Raw genomic sequence first — 17,832 nt, 5'->3', positions numbered from 1 at the left:
ACAGCCCCCGCCCCAACCTTCAAAGGGTTAAACAGAAAACAGTATTTATTTAAAAAAAATCGACTGGAAATAATCACAGACATCATAACCTGCAATTGTAAACAAATCAACAATCGTCACTGACACTGTAATCGACAATCAACACTGTAAACAAATCTACTGATTTGACCTTACCTGCAATCAAGGCTCATCTCGACAGCTATTTTCAAATCTCTGACTTGATTTTTTTATAGAAATTTTAAAAGAAAAAACAAATTTGTCAACACCTCAAAATTGAACTACATGGCAACATTAAATACAAGTATATATTGTTTTAATTTTTAAATGAAACAATATTTTCATCTATTTGCAACAGTAGATTTCGTTGAAAAAAGGTCGTTGAACACTTTCCTGACAACGACTTCATTATCCGCAACATTGAAGTTTACGTTGATATAACGTCGTCTATCGTTGATACATCGTCATCGTCATGTAATAAACAAAGAAAGGATAACATTAATTTAACATAAAACAACATCAAATAAATAAACAACAAAATCTTTCAATCATCTCGATCCTTGTGGTTGATGACGTCATCGACGAATTTCATCATTGGCAACATTGAAGTTTACGTTGATACAACGTCGTCGTCATGTAATAAACAAAAAACGGATAACATTAATTTAATATAAAACAACATCAAATAAATAAACAACAAAATCTTTCAATCATCTCGATCCTTGTGGGTGATGACGGCAAGGAAGCCAACCCAGATCTTCAACTTCTGTAAAAGACAAAGCGAATAATTAAATTAAAGAAGTTTCCAGAACGTTGATACAAGGTAATGTACTGTAGATGTTCTGTTAGATAACGTTGATACAACGTAATATACTCTACATTACATCTACTCTAAATGGGCTAAAGTTACTTTGTTTTATTTCTCTATGGTTCATCAAAGCAAACTCTCTACCAAAGCTTTATCTACATGTTATGTTAGATAACGTTGATACAATGTAATATGCTCTAGATGTTGTGTTAGGTAACGTTGATACAACGTAATATACTCTACATGTTATGTTAGATAACGTTGATACAACGTAATGTAGTCTAGATGTTATGTTAGATAATCTTTGATGTTCTCTAGTATTAAACTGATGGAGGAGATTTGCCTGACCATTTGAGCTGCTACTATGCTGCGACGATCCTAGTCTATTATTAGTTGGTCTGTCTGCACTGTCTAAGTACCAAAGGATCGGTCAACAGTCTCAATATTTTATTAGAAATCGATTTCATGAGAGCCTGGAGCCCGTAGCCTTCACATCTTCAGTCTCGTATGAAACAATTGGCCAAAAAAACTTTTCTGTTTTTAGTGAACCACCCAGCAAACTGTCCACTTGAAGCGGTTGACTGTCTGTTATCATTAGTGTCGTCCTGTTGCTCAACACAACAAACAGTGTACCAGCCTCATTTTTGGAATCAAATATCGATTTCGCTTTTAAAGCATCTTCAGTTTGATATTGTCAAGAGCAAAATAATAATAAAAAATTCTTCAAAGGTTAAAAGTTTAGATGTTATGACGTAACAATGCATGTTGCCCCACCATGGAAACAATGAAACAAATTATATGATATATTACTACGTAATTACTAATGAAGAAAACGTAACAAGTAAAATTAAATAGCATGAAAACCAAAAGAGTCTACAACTTTTATCAAATGAAATAAAAGATAACTAATAAGTTCTACACTGTCGATTCGATAATCAAGAAATTGACAAAATTTATGGATGTTCTAAAACAATTACGCAGGCAAATAACAATAAAACAATTAACTAATCAATGAAATCCAAAATTAATGGCTGTCTATGCATAGTGACATTATTGAGATTTAGCTAAAAAATTTAACCAGAGCAATCTCATGAAGTGTACAGCAAACAAATGTGCCTTAGTGTTTTTCATTTAAATTTAGGCAAAAACATTTTTTGAACATTTATTTTGGCATCTAACAATTGATACCACAATTCTTCTTTTTGGTCAAGTTTGATTGGGTTTGGTTCTTCTACAAACGTGACTTCAAAGCAGTCTGATAATTGAAGATTTCCCAGTGAAGCATCAGTATGTATTTTTTGGTAATGTTGTAACAGTGCCGTTCTGTCGGTTTTGTCGGAGGAGTTGCCGCAGTTACCCGAATTCCAAATGGAGCGATGTTTGTTCCAACGTGCAGAAAATGAATTTTTTGTTTGTCCAACATACTGCTCTTTGCAAATTTTGCAGGTAGCTACGTAAATGCCAAAGTTCTTACATGTCAAATTCTGTTTAAGACGAAAAAGTTTTCCTGATTGCGATGTAAGACTGTGTGTGTCACTGACCATACAAGAAAAGTTTTTTCTACCGCCACACAATGCACAATTTCCACACCTTTATGAAGATCCAATGTTTTTAATTTTTTTATTTGAAAAAGCCAAATCCTTGTAAGTCGTGACATAAGATGCAATAGTTGGTGGTCTTTTGAAGACAATACTGGCCGAAGATTTTAATTTCTTTCTTTGTCTGAAAGCGTCAAAATGTTTGTAAAAGAGGAAGCCCAGACGATTCTTTTTTTGTCTGCGTTGGTTTTGTTATAGTCGTCATTTTATTTACGTTGAATATATGTAACTCGTGACCAGCGTCACTACATAATCACAGTTCAGCGTTTTCTGGTACAGACGTTGGAATTGATTACCACCGCACTGCGCGTGTAATCAATTGAGCGTTCTGTACCACGTTCCTTAGTTGATTGTTTTGCGTTTGTTTCTTGATATAAATTGAGTTGTTTTTGTGCACATAAGTCAGTAAGTAACAAGAGGTAAATGGTTTTCACACTTGGTTGGCTATCGCTACAATTATTATTGTTTATTTTATATTAAACGTCTGGAAATACAACAGACATTTAACTGGCGTCGTCGGCAGGATCTTTACAGAATTTCCACAGGATTTTACAAACATGGAGAAGCTGATCGAAGTCCTGCAACAACACATTGCCAACCAAGAACTCCAGACGAAGGAACAAATTGCCAGACAAGAAGAACGTCAACGAAAACAAGAACAACGTCATCAAGATCAAATTGCCAACCAAGAAAAGCGTCACCTTGAACAACTACGAGAAATACGAGCCCAAACTTCAAGACCACAACCAACAACAATACAACAGCAGGTATCTTTACCTAAATTCGTAACGTTCGATGCCACCACTGAATTGTGGGCAGACTATTGGAAGAGGTTTAACACCTTTGTAGCAGCACATTCAGTCGCACAAGACAAAATGCCGCAGGTTTTTCTCACCAATCAATCACCTACAATCTACAAAATGTTAACAAATTTGGCTGCGCAGGAAACAAACCCAAAAGAAGTCAACGATCTCACCATGACGGAAATTACAAATTACATGGCTCAACAATTCGACCCAAAACGCTTCATCGTGAGGGAGCGATTCCGTTTCTGGAGCGAAATGAAGCGCAAGCCCGGTGAAACAGCTCAAGAACTAGCCATCCGCATACGCCAGGCAGCTGCCACCTGTGACTTCTCGTCCATTTCAAATCCATTGGACGAAGCTTTACGTACTCGTTTTATTTGTTCAATAGGTAACGAGGCGGTGCTTAAGGCGTTATTCAAAATCAGAGCTGATGAACTTACTTTCAAACGTGCGGTGGAGGTTGCATCAGAAACCGAAGAGGCAGCCAAGGTGGCCAAAGAAACTGTTTACGGCACTCCACCAGCACCAGTTGCGAAAGTTGCGAAAGTAAGGACCATCAGCAAACCTCAAAACTAGGCAACTTACAGGTACTTTCTTTACTTCTAAAAATAAAGAATGCTATCGCTGTGGTAATTCCAACCACAACGCCAATGACTGTAGGTTTAAGAAAGCCACTTGCCATTTCTGCAATATTACGGGACACTTACAGAGTGTTTGTCGAAAGAAAGCTAGACAGTTCAAACCTTCTAAGGTAAATTGTATCGAGGAAATTAACATGCTTTCTAGTTTTTGCAGAAAACCTCGAAATTCAAAGTTGGAAGTACCGATCTCCATTAATTCGGTAACCACACACTTAGAACTGGACACTGCTACAAATGGAAATTTCCTTTCCAACGACGTCTGGACTCGGGTAGGCGCACCTCAATTGCAAGCACCAGTGTCGCAGTTCCAATCTGCTACCAAGCATCTAGTACCAATCACGGGTTCTTTCACGGCCCAGGTAACTTGTCCTTCCACGGGAAGGTCAGATAATATTCCTTTTGTAGTCACGACAGTCAAGGGACTAAACTTGCTAGGTCGTGATGCAATCTCGTCTTTAGGAATTTCTATCGATAAATTCCTTCTGTCTAACTATTCTACTTTACAGAGTATCCAGTCATGCGACAAGCCTGATAAGAGTCTGGAGAAAGCATGCTCCCTCTTATGTGACGAGTTCAAAGATGTTTTTAAGCCTGAACTCGGGTGCTTACGAGATTGTGAACTAGACATAGATTTTAAGTCTGATGCTAAACCTGTTTTTCTCAAACCTAGGCCTGTACCTTTCGCGCTAAAGGAAGACTTAGCACAAGCCTATGATTCGGGCATTGCACGTGGTGTATAGACACCAGTTCAGTTTTGCGATTGGGGCACACCGGTTGTTCCAGTCCGTAAGCCTTCAAACTCTTCAGAAGCGAAGGCCAAGTTACGCATATGTGGCGATTATTCAGTCACGGTGAACCCTTCCCTGGAGACCCATCGTCACCCGTTACCCTTACCAGAAGACTTCATGCAAAAGTTGGGTGGTGGGTACGGTTTCAGCAAGATAGACTTGGCTGATGCCTACAATCAGGTTCGACTTGGTCCTGACAGTCGAAAACGACTCGCATTAAGCACTCACCGTGGCGTACTTTTACAAAATGTTTTACCTTTTGGCATATCTTCTGCTCCAGGTTATTTTCAGAAGATCATGGACGACCTTACAGCCGACCTTCCAGGGGTTGCAGTCTACCTAGACGACATTCTTGTCAGTGGCACTACTGCTGAGGAGCATCTCCAGAATCTTAGACGGCTCCTCGATCGACTTCACTCAAAAGGCCTGAGGTGTAGGAAAGACAAGTGTAAGTTTGCACAACCTCAGGTAGAGTATCTCGGACACATTTTGTCCAGGCAGGGCATCTCCAAAGGTCCCAAGGTAAACGCCGTACTGGAGATGTCTGCCCCCACTGACGTATCTTCTCTTCGTTCATTTTTACGTTCCTTACAATTTTATTCGAAGTTTCTACCGTTGAACGCTTCTACTGTAGAAGAACCACTATACCATCTCACGAAAAAGGACATTCTTTGGAGATGGGGAAAACAAGAGGAAAACTCTTTTGTTCAGCTGAAGCATTATCTTTCTACTGATGAGGTTCTTACACATTTCAATGCGTCACTTCCGGTAGGTATCGCATGTGATGCTTCTAATGTAGGCATCGGTGCTACTTTGTTTCACCGTTACCCAGATGGCACAGAACGGCCTATAGCAAACGTTTCAAAAGTATTAACAGCCTCTCAGAGAAACTATAGTCAAATTCAGAAAGAGGCTTTGTCGATAATTTTTGCGCTAAAGAAATTCTATCAATATCTTTTTGGTAGATCATTCATTTTGGTCACAGATCATAAACCATTGCTTAGTCTTTTTGGCCCGACCAAATCGACACCTTTTTTGGCAGCAAATCGTTTGGCTCGTTGGGCACTCTTTTTGTCGCAATTTACATACACTATTGAGTACAGGAAGACAAAGGATCATCAAAACGCTGATGCTTTGAGTCGCTTACCAGCAGGAGGGGATAAAGTCTTCGATGAAGAGGAAAGTGCGGATGACATTGATATCGTCTGTGCTATCGATGCTTTGGATTTGCAGGTCCAGACCCCAAATGCCGCCTCACTGCGTAAAGAATCTTCTATAGATCCTATCATTTCCACGGTAATGCGTTTCATTCATGAAGGATGGCCGGCCAAGTCTTCTCCACAAGACCCGGTCGAACCGTTCCGTAAGTACGCAGACTCTCTTTCTACTTGTTACGGATGTCTACTTTACGGTTCCAGAGTGGTCATCCCTTCCAAACTTCGTCCTTCCGTCCTTCAGTTGCTTCATGAAGGACAAGTCGGCATTGAGAGAATGAAGCAGTTGGCAAGGACGTCCGTCTACTGGCCAAACATCGATCGATACATAACGGAACTTTGTCACAAGTGCAGTACCTGTGGCGAATATCAACCGCAATCTAAAACCCAGGTCCAATCATGGACGGTTCCAGAAGCACCGTGGAGTCGCTTACACATAGATCATGCGGTAGAATTCATGGGTTACCATTGGTTACTCAGCATTGATGCTTTTTCTAAATACCCTTGTATTCATGCTACTACTTCCTTTTCTTCAACAGCTACTATCAACCTGCTAGAAGATTTTGCTCATTTCGGCTATCCCCATACTGTAGTTACCGATAATGCTACTACTTTTAAATCCACAGAATTCCAAACTTTCTGTAAGGAGAGGGGTATGGTACACATCACAGGTGCCCCTTACCATCCGGAAACCAATGGAGCGGCGGAGCGCCTCGTACGTACGTTCAAACAAGCAGTCTTGGAATTCCTACAGCAGTATCGACGCACGCCCACTCCGAGTGGCTACTCTCCAAGCCAATTACTCAACAATCGTCAGATTCGAACCAAGATCGACACGCTTCTCCCCACACCGTCTCAAGTGGTACCCCGACTAAACCCTCACAACACGGACGCCTCTGAAGTTACAAAACGACATTTCAAACCGGGAGCTCCCTGTTACGCGCTATCATTCACTCCACGACGGAGCCAGGATCCTCGTTGGGTTCCAGCCGAGGTGATTAAGCGACAGGGTAGCCGAATCTTCCTGGTACGTCTGCTGCCACATGGTCCGACGTGGAGGCGCCATATGGACCAACTGCAACCTCGCTATGCATCATTGGAGGACCAGGAGCCGGGAGAAACTCCTACACCAACGGTCGACTCATCCGCCGTCTCCACCTCAGCTCGAACGGATTCGGACGACGCACCGACTGCACCGGAATTCGGGCCACACAACCCACGAAGGTCGAGCCGTCGCCGCAGACCTCCGGCCCGTTTCGGACTTTGAGAGTTATTGTTTAATTCGGTGTCTTGTTCATATTTTTCTTTGTGTATAAAAATTATCGGGGAGGTGTTATAGTCGTCATTTTATTTACGTTGAATATATGTAACTCGTGACCAGCGTCACTACATAATCACAGTTCAGCGTTTTCTGGTACAGACGTTGGAATTGATTACCACCGCACTGCGCGTGTAATCAATTGAGCGTTCTGTACCACGTTCCTTAGTTGATTGTTTTGCGTTTCTTTCTTGATATATATTGAGTTGTTTTTGTGCACATAAGTCAGTAAGTAACAAGAGGTAAATGGTTTTCTCACTTGGTTGGCTATCGCTACAATTATTATTGTTTATTTTATATTAAACGTCTGGAAATACAACAGGTTTTCTTCTCCGGTGCAAGTCTAGATTTCCAAGTTTTTGCCAAGTCAATAATGCTTTTGGTCATTTTTTTGTTAAAGCCAGAGGCTATGTATTTATTGTACAAGCGAGTTAAACTCTTCAAGTAATATGGTTCAGTTTCATTTAATCGACGCATTCGAATGCATTCTCCATACACAATTGCATTCTCCATACACATTCTCCATACACATACACATGTCAATTTTCAAGAAGAAATTTTGTGTCAACAGCTGTTGGTTTCACAAAATCAGAAGTGAAAAACCCCATGTTGTTTGGCTTGAAATGATGTGAAACACGTCAAGAAACTTAACTCCTTTTCCTTCATCTTCGATGGAAATATTTCTAAATTTTAATTTTAGATCCCAAGATGCAAATGCTTCGATCAAGTGCAATTGTATGTTTTCTGTGTTTTGGGACCCAAATGATAGCCACATGATGTCATCGATGAATCTTTTGAATAGTTCCGTTTTCTGTAATACATGCGATATGCTTCAAACAACATAATGCATGGAAATGTTGGCAATCGATACGGAGTTGTTGTCACCGGTTATTAAACCTTGCTTTTGTTTATAAAATTTGTCCTGGTATTGAATAATTACATTGTCCAAGCAAAGCATGACTAAATTAATAAACAAAGTCTGTGTTGTTTTGCTCCATGTTGTTTGTTGATTCAAAGAAATGCCATTGCTGTTTGTACTAGTCGAAGAACTCTCAAACTTCAGATTAAAAATTTGCAAGCTAAGATTAACAATTTCTTAAAAGTCACCTGGCCGAAAATCAACGTCAATGAGAAAAGAAGGCTACAGAAATACAGAACAGCACAGAAAAATAACTTTATTAAAAAATTTTACTGGCTTAGGAATTAACAAGAACAAACCCGGATAAATATGCAATGTCAAAGCAACTATACCATTATCGTCGTCGTCGTCATTCGTATGAAGCAGAAAATTTGTGGTCAGCCGAATGGAAGGACTTGGAGCCAACTTTTCGTCAAGTCATCTAGTGTACGGAGGCCTGTTATTCCATTGGGAGGGGAATAGATGGGACACCCAAAGATGATGTGGTTAGCTGTTTGCTCCGTCGCACCGCACTGACAAGCAGCAGAGTCCCTTATGCCCCAGCGTGTCAAGCAAGCATTGAAGCGGCCAACTCTCGTTCTTATTCGGTTCAGTGTCACCCACTCCCTTCTCTGAAGCTCAGAACCAAGTGGGAGTGAAGAGGTAGGAGAGACATCGAATAGAACGAGGCGAGACTTTATTTTTGGCACAGTGCTCAATTCCTCGGACCAGGCATCTGATGTGCTGAAATCAGCGAGCTGGAGTTTTGCAGCATGCCTTACAAAAGGGCGCCGTGATGGTAGGCGTTGTATGATTGGGACAATGAGAGTGGATACGCAATCGTGTAGTATGTGGTTCGGATCAGCACAGGCTTTATTTACCAACGAAGACACCATCGCTTCTCTGCGTACATTAGCGGGTAGGATACCTGACAGCACTGGAAGGTATTGCTGTGGTGTTGGTTTTAAGCATCCAGTAACAATGCGTATTGTGTCGTTCAGGCAGGCGTCTAATTTTTTGGTGTGCTTGCTGCGACACCATGCCGGAGCTGCGTATTCTGCGGCACTGTAGGCAAGCGCCAGGCCACCTATGCGGAGGGTAGATGGTTTTGCCCTCCATGTTGTGTCGGCCAAGCACCTCAAAAGTCCATTGCTTGCAGTTACTTTTGCACGCAGGCCTTGGATGTGCTGCTTGTACGTCAGTTGCCTATCCAGTTTTACCCCGAGATAAGTTGGTTGAACGGTAACTGACAACCATTGACTTCGACCTTCAATTTCCTGTCGACTTGGTGATTATTGAGATGAAAAGTACTGACGGTAGTCTTTGTAGCACTGAGTTGCAGTCTCCACGTATTCAAGTATTCCGAAATTATTTTCATATCTGACTCCAGTGAGTGCTCTACATTGGACCAGATTCTATTAGTGGTTAGTAGGGCTAAATCGTCGGCATAACCATATTGCTTTGACTTGGTGCAGGGGAGGTTGCTGATGTAAATGTTGAATAACAATGGTGCCAAGGTTGATCTTTGAGGCACGCCGTTTTTCAAAGGGCGAGGTCGACTACTCTTTCCATCACTGGTGTGAACTGTGAAGCGTCTATTAGAGATCATCTCCAGAATGAATCGAACTGTGTGGCGGCTAGGGATAAAACGAAGAAGCTTGAGAATCAATCCACGATGCCATACCGTATCATAGGCCGCAGTTAGGTCAACCAGTACCAGGCCAGCTTTCTCTCGATGTTCGAATGCATCTTCAATGTCGTCAGTGAGTTTCACAACTTGATCAACTGTAGATCGTCCATGACGGAAACCAGCTTGTTCCTTCGGTAGTTGAGGTTCAATGATAGGTTCAAGACGTAAAAGAAGCAGTCGTTCTAGGAGTTTAAATGGGACACAAAGGAGAGATATTGGTCTATAGCTCTTGGTGTTATCGGCAGGCTTTTTTGGTTTGAGAATAGCCATCACTGAAGCTTTACGCCATATTTTAGGAAGTTTCAATTGCTGAAAGCAAGCTGTATAGAACTTAGCTAGCCATTCTAATAGATTGGTAGGGCAATGCTTGAGAAACTCAGGAGGTATCTTATCCGGACCCTGAGATTTACCAGTCTTGATGAGTTTTATTGCATTACGCAGTTCCATGATCTTGAAAGGAGAATCAAGATAAATGTCAGAGTTGTGTGTCGCCCATAGCTGCTTGATCTCACGGTTGACTGCTCTGGACGATGTTGCGTCAATCTGTTTACATTTTCCATTACGAAGCACTTGTGTCGCGATGGCGTTTGCTGAGACAGGGCACCGCTTGGGAGCAGAGGTGCGTCCAGAAAGACGGTTGAATGTCTTCCATGCCAAACGACTGGAATGAGTAAAATCGATGCTTTGGACAGTTTCCTCCCAGCGCTCTCTGCGATTCTTATCAAGGTATTCCGTTAGGTTATTTGCTCTTTGAATTGATTCACTGCCAGGTTCAGCCTTTAGGAAATCATTGTACTTGTGCTGACATTCTTTGTCCCAGGTAGGGATATATTGCTTTCTTCGCCCTCGTGGGATACCGGCCTTACCGGCATCTAACAGGAGTTGGCAGAATGAAGTGTAGGCTTCATTTATGTCCATGGTTGCTGGTTTTGGTAAACTGGTACATTTGCGTTCAAATTACTGCGTGAATAATGTCCAGTTGGCTTTGCAGAAGTTCCATCGATTTACTGGTTTTGACTTTAGTGGCATAATGGGGTGTGCAGGGCTTATAAAAGAGGGTCGGTGTTGGGATTTAGGAAAAGGGTCTAAAACAACTCTGCGAGGGAAGGAGCCATTGAGATTAACAAATGCAAGGTCACGGTTTGAAGTAGTTCCCCATCTATTAGAATAAAATCTGTCGGGTTGTTTTGGATCGTAGAGCAATTTAGCATTAATTATGGAAGCCCAGTTCTCTAGTGTAGAGCCGTCACTATTGGTGGTAGCATAACTCCATTCCGTGCTGTGCGAGTTAAAGTCACCAGCATATACACTTGGTGAGTCATAGCAGGGAATAGAATCTGCCAATAGTTTGGTCGAGGGTGGTTTATAAACGTTAACCACTGTGATATTGTCAACTTTTGTAGCAGCCCACTCTATTTCATCAGATTCCTTGCTGGAGGCGAGGGGATGCCATGTCGCAGAACTATGCACAAAAGTAGCAATTCCGTGAATAGCGCTATGGGTATAGGCGGCCAATTCATAACCAGTGATTTTAAGTCTGTAAGAATCCACTGCGTGTGTTTCTTGTAGTAGGATAACAGTGGCGTTGGCAGTTGTGTTGATTAGATGTTCAATCTTTTTCAGTTACCAGGATTCACCACGCGGAGGTAGACGACATGAATCCCAAATATATATTTACCATTATCGTAAAAACAAAAAAAGCACATCTCGATATCGCCAAAGAAAAATTCAAAATAAGAAACAGAACAAGGTTAGAGACGCAGACGCTATAATTCTAAACAAGTCCAACTATGCACTTACTGAGGATGAAAAGATAGTATTAACTTATGGTTTGAAATTTGCGCCAATGCGCCAACACCTAAATGGAATGAAACAACCAAACAATCAGAATGGTACAACATGCAACAACACATCCGTAGAATTGAGTGGGAAAATTTTTTTAAATCTGATAACGATGATGACGAAAGCTTTAAAAATGGACTACCAGACAAACTAAAAATTCCTAAAACATCTAGACCCAACCGAGAAGTTTTCGACGAAGAAACCACCACCTGCACTGAAATGGTCACGTCTAAACTACGCAATGCAGAAAAACAAATTCGAAAAAACTATTTTACTAAAAATAATCTAACGCAGTCAGAAAGAAATGCCCTATGCCACCTTAAAACTTTAGTCAGAGACAGACAAATTGTCATTTGTCGTGCAGACGAAGACGGAAAAACAATCATCGTTAACTATTCGGATTATGACCTAATAATGAAAAAGGAACTACAGAAATTTCACGAGATAAAAACGTTGAATAAAAGCAATAAACATATGAATGAAGTTAGAGAAGATGGTGAAAATTTGATGAAGAAATTACATGCAGCAGGTATTTTGGACGACAAACTTTTATTGCATACTGTAGGAATTCAATATTCACCATCAGGATACCATAGAAAACCTTGACCTACAACTAAATACTTTTGTAATAACTCAGCAGCTTATGCATACCCTTTGTTTAAAACTCACAAACTAAACGACTAAGGCTTAAAAACAATAACAATCTCTGAAATTTCGATCAGACTATTACAATCTGCCGGCAACATCACAACTTCCAGAATTACTGCTTTCCTCGAACATATGCTCCAACCAATTAGTGTTAACTTCTGTAAGACAGAAATTGATGAATACTGCAGGGACAACAAGGATTACATTACAAAACTCATTAGTTGGAAGTCAAGTCTAAAAACATTTCTCAACAACAATGATAACAAACTGCACCTTGTAGCAGCTGACGTAGAAGGACTCTATCCTAACCTGAACCATCGACTAGTACAAACAGCAATGGCATTTGCTTTGAATCAACAAACAACATGGAGCAAAACAACACAAACTTTGTTTATTAATTTAGTCATGCTTTGCTTGGACAATGTAATTATTCAATACCAGGACAAATTTTATAAACAAAAGCAAGGTTTAATAACCGGTGACAACAACTCCGTATCGATTGCCAACATTTCCATGCATTATGTTGTTTGAAGCATATCGCATGTATTACAGAAAACGGAACTATTCAAAAGATTCATCGATGACATCATGTGGCTATCATTTGGAACGCAAAACACAGAAAACATACAATTGCACTTGATCGAAGCATTTGCATCTTGGGATCTAAAATTAAAATTTAGAAATATTTCCACCGAAGATGAAGGAAAGAAGTTGAGTTTCTTGACGTGTTTCACATCATTTCAAGCCAAACAACATGGGGTTTTTCACTTCTGATTTTGTGAAACCAACAGCTGTTGACACAAAATTTCTTCATGGAAATTCACATCATCCACAGAGTGTGTTCAAATCAATTGTGTATGGAGAATGCATTCGAATGCGTCGATTAAATGAAACTGAACCATATTACTTGAAGAGTTTAACTCGCTTGTACAATAAATACATAGCCTCTGGCTTTAACAAAAAAATGACCAAAAGCATTATTGACTTGGCAAAAACTTGGAAATCTAGACTTGCACCGGAGAAGAAAACCAACGCAGACAAAAAAAAGAATCATCTGGGCTTCCTCTTTTACAAACATTTTGACGCTTTCAGACAAAGAAAGAAATTAAAATCTTCGGCCAGTATTGTCTTCAAAAGACCACCAACTATTGCATCTTATGTCACGACTTACAAGGATTTGGCTTTTTCAAATAAAAAAATTAAAAACATTGGATCTTCATAAAGGTGTGGAAATTGTGCATTGTGTGGCGGTAGAAAAAACTTTTCTTGTATGGTCAGTGACACACACAGTCTTACATCGCAATCAGGAAAACTTTTTCGTCTTAAACAGAATTTGACATGTAAGAACTTTGGCATTTACGTAGCTACCTGCAAAATTTGCAAAGAGCAGTATGTTGGACAAACAAAAAATTCATTTTCTGCACGTTGGAACAAACATCGCTCCATTTGGAATTCGGGTAACTGCGGCAACTCCTCCGACAAAACCGACAGAACGGCACTGTTACAACATTACCAAAAAATACATACTGATGCTTCACTGGGAAATCTTCAATTGTCAAACTGCTTTGAAGTCACGTTTGTAGAAGAACCAAACCCAATCAAACTTGACCACAAAGAAGAATGTGGTATCAATTGTTAGATGCCAAAATAAATGTTCAAAAAATGTTTTTGCTTAAATTTAAATGAAAAACACTAAGGCACATTTGTTTGCTGTGCACTTCATGAGATTGCTCTGGTTAAATTTTTTAGCTAAATCTCAATAATGTCACTATGCATAGACAGCCATTAATTTTGGATTTCATTGATTAGTTAATTGTTTTATTGTTATTTGCCTGCGTAATTGTTTTAGAACATCCATAAATTTTGTCAATTTCTTGATTATCGAATCGACAGTGCACATTGATTGTGACACCTACCTCTACATTAATCCAACCTTGCAAAAACACCTTGAAGACAGTTGCTTTTCTGTGCTTTAAGGAGGCAATCGCTCTCTCCACTTTTAGATCTGACACTGCAAAAAATCAAGTGTTTCTACACAAAACAAGCTTTGCTGCCTCACGAAATTATAATAAAAACTTTTACGCCTACCCCAGTATACATGCGGTAGCCTGTAAAATATTAAATACTGGTAAGCAAAACAAATACGTAAAATATTAAATACAAATACGCAAAATGAATACATCCTGCAAGTCCTGATGCATTTTAACATGGCTTTGGCCATGGCAGAATTTCTTTTCATAGGCCTTTCTTTACCTTCCTTGCTCTTCTGTAGGAGCTAAACCTAACGTACCAAGAGCTGTGTCCACCACGTTGACCATCAACATTCTTGATAACGATCCACGACGACCAACATAGCAATTGTCCATCAAGTTGTGTTATTTTTTTTACTTTTTCCACGCTTCCATTTTTGAAACTTTTTTCACATAGTCATTGATATGGCCGTATTCTGCACAAATCCTCTGAATGTACAGTATCTGCTTTATAAACCAATCAGTTTATTTAGAAATAGCACTGTACTGTTTTTTCACTTGCAATCGGAGTTGATGTGGTGGGCTTCTACATTAGCCTATATACAGTATTGAAATGAAGCAGCAAAATAAAAGCGTTTTATGCAGCCTATGTGAGGAAAAAAATTGATACAAAATGTCCTAATCAACATTGCCAAAGTTGTAGATAATTTATTTTTTACAGAACCCTAATGTTACAATGGAAATTTTTTGACAAAACCACACGTAGATTAATATGTGAGAAGGTCATAGCAGCATCGGTGTAGTATGTAACTGGTCGTTGTTCTACAAATTACGTCATGAATCTTCAATCTAACACGTCACAGCTGATCAACACTTTCTTCCCATCAGCACTTTGGCATAATGTTGTGATTGGCATTTGTGCTTCGGCCAATTCTTCTAAAACATCATCCAATACCAGGTTGGTAATTTATGAGAACTAGTTTTATCGTGAGAAAACAGTTTGAAAGACGCTGTATCTAGCTTGTGTTACACCTGTATTGTTCGTTAGTCGGCCTGGCTATGTTGCGGATTCTACTTTTATGTTGACAAAGAGTTTGAAAGACGCTGTATCTAGCTTGTGTTACACCTGTATTGTTCGTTAGTAGGCCTAGCTATGTTGCAGCTTTTACTTTTATGTTGACAAAGGGTTTGAAAGACGCTGTATCTAGCTTGCGCTACACCTGCATTGTTCGTTAGCAGGTCTAGCTATGTTGAGCATACAACTTTTATCTTGAACAAAGAGTTTGTTTGAAGGAGGCCTACATTAGTGCTACCCCTACATTGTTCGTTAGCAGGTCTCACCATGTTGAGCATACTACTTTTATCTTGAACAAAGGGTTTGAAGAACGTTGTATCTAGCTTGAGTTACAACCAGGGCCGGATTTATCCATAAAGCTAAACAATCTGAAGCTTTAGGCCTATAAAAAGTCGAACCATAAGGAAAACAGATTAAATATTTGAGAATATTATTTTTCACGACTTTGCAACTTTAAAAGCGGGACAAGTCACCGTGTTGAAATTTTAATAGGCTGTGATTTGTATCTAGTCTATGCAAGTAACATGTAATTTGAAGCATTAATCTTTGTCTCTTTGTACTGTTTTTGACTTATTTCGCTGCAGCATCTATAGTGTTCAACTAATGCCTTGCGAAAACTAATTACTTGTTTGAATCCACTAAACCATAGGGGTCACCAACTGGCGACCCACCACAAGATTATATGCGTCTAGAGGAAGGCATCACCATACAAGTACAACTAAAAATGCCAATAAGGTTGTAGTTCTAGGTGGGTTTCGTTAAAGTAACTCAACTGCAGTATCAAGCAGCACTATCCTAGTTGTGAAGAAGGGAGCGTTCTTCTTGACCATCAGCACAAGTTTGAGCACTCACTAGTACAGCAAGCAATTGCAATTCGCTAACCATAACGGTGTAGCTTCCACGTTAGCCATTTAGACCATTCAATCAACTATATATTTATCGACATCCTAGTATAGCAAAAATTAATTCAACATAAATTCCATCACGATTCATTATCATCTAACTCAACTACAATAGCTATCTGGTCTTGAAATTTCACAAAATTTAAAATGACGCTACAAGGAGTTGTCGTCCATAATAAACTGGCGTCGGCCGCTTTCGTTCGGACATGCACATTGCACAAGTGGGGCCTGGCTCCTCCATCAGAATGCGAGTGTGGCGCCACAGAACAGACCGAGGACCATGTCATTAACCACTGCCCAACCTACCGGCCTCCACACGGTGCACATGGACTGAAGACCCTGGACGACGAGACTGTCGAGTGGCTGATGACTTCCTGCCCTCCAATCTAGCCTGGAAAAGACCTGCTCATACGCCGATGAACTGTCTGAACAAACGTTTACTTTGTAACCGACACGTTTTAATCAACTTACTAGGATAGTTTCTCTGCAGCCGATTGCAATAAGAATCGCTGACAAAATATACAGTATATTTATCGGCAGCCGACTTTAGCAAAAATGGTCAGCGATTCTTACTATAATCGGCTGCAGAGAAACTCTCCTAGTGGGTTGGTTAAAACGTGCAGGTTACAAAGTAAACGTTTGTTTCTGGCAATTGAAAAGCATGGACGACAACTCCTTGTTGCGCCATTTTAAATTTTGTGAAATTTCAAGACCAGGTAGCTATTGTAGTTGAGTTTAATCATTTGCCCACTTTTCACTATTACTGAGATACAAGTAAAATAAATAACAAATCATTTAAAACAATGAAAACTATTAATACTACAAAAAGTGCTCAATGCCAAGCAAAAAGGCAAAGCAGAGCGAATTAAATCAAATCATCATCACACATCACAGAACCATAAGTCGAACCATAAGGAAAACAGATTAAATATTTACAGATTAAATTATTAAATTATATTATTACAGGCTCATCATCACACATCACAGATCATCACAAATGCATTTTGCTTCTTTGTGATGTCATAGATGTTGCCATCAAGTTGCTTGGTTTCCATTTGGACAAATTAATTGAAACTTTGTAGTACTGGATGGAGGTAGCTCTTAGTAATTCTGAGGTTTTTTTCTGCAAATTGGATTACGGTTATAATATTTAATGTCTTTTCAGGAATTACAGGTTTAAAAGTTTTTTTTTGCAGATTAAATTACAGTTGTAATATTTAATACCTTTTCAGAAATTATCGATTCTTTACTTTTTTGCATGTTTTTTTCAGACCTTCTGATGATCCGTTAGGTGAAACAATTTGTGAAGGCTTCAGATAGTAATAACTATATTTGATTTAACAAATTATTTATATGCCAGCAGAAGTCGGATGGAATTGATTCACTGAGTGTTTCAATAACATTTTTCAATTACTCTAGCTGCCCTCTGTTTTCGCTTGGGTCTACAATTTTAAAAAAACTTGCGAGGTCGGTCTGTTTAAAAAGTACAGTACCCATTTATCTTCTTCGTGCGAACCTTCTTCGCCTCCTCAGGGGTCGAAAGCTTTGTCTTTTACCACCCTTGGGCAGTGGCGGCGACTCGGTCTAGATGTTTGCGTAGGTGTCGAGCAGCCATTGAATAGATTCGTCATCCAGTT

The 17,832-nt window shown here is 39.8% G+C and overlaps 1 protein-coding gene and 1 long non-coding RNA gene across 5 annotated transcripts in view; both read right to left on the bottom strand.

Annotated features, from left to right (window-relative positions):
- LOC145784470 (protein NLRC5-like) overlaps positions 1–17,832 on the bottom strand; it is a 562,247-nt gene that overhangs the window by 138,328 nt on the left and 406,087 nt on the right. The gene's annotated exons all lie outside the window — the stretch shown is intronic.
- LOC145784548 (uncharacterized) lies at positions 446–14,642 on the bottom strand. The gene is made up of 3 exons (XR_014291019.1): positions 14,539–14,642; positions 14,165–14,259; positions 446–763 (listed from the first exon to the last, which is right to left on the bottom strand). It is a non-coding gene; the product is annotated as an uncharacterized LOC145784548 (long non-coding RNA).

This window comes from Aplidium turbinatum, chromosome 1, assembly GCF_918807975.1.
Source record: "Aplidium turbinatum chromosome 1, kaAplTurb1.1, whole genome shotgun sequence".
Classification (NCBI taxonomy): Eukaryota; Metazoa; Chordata; class Ascidiacea; order Aplousobranchia; family Polyclinidae; genus Aplidium; species Aplidium turbinatum.
This window is presented reverse-complemented; position numbering and strand designations above follow the sequence as displayed.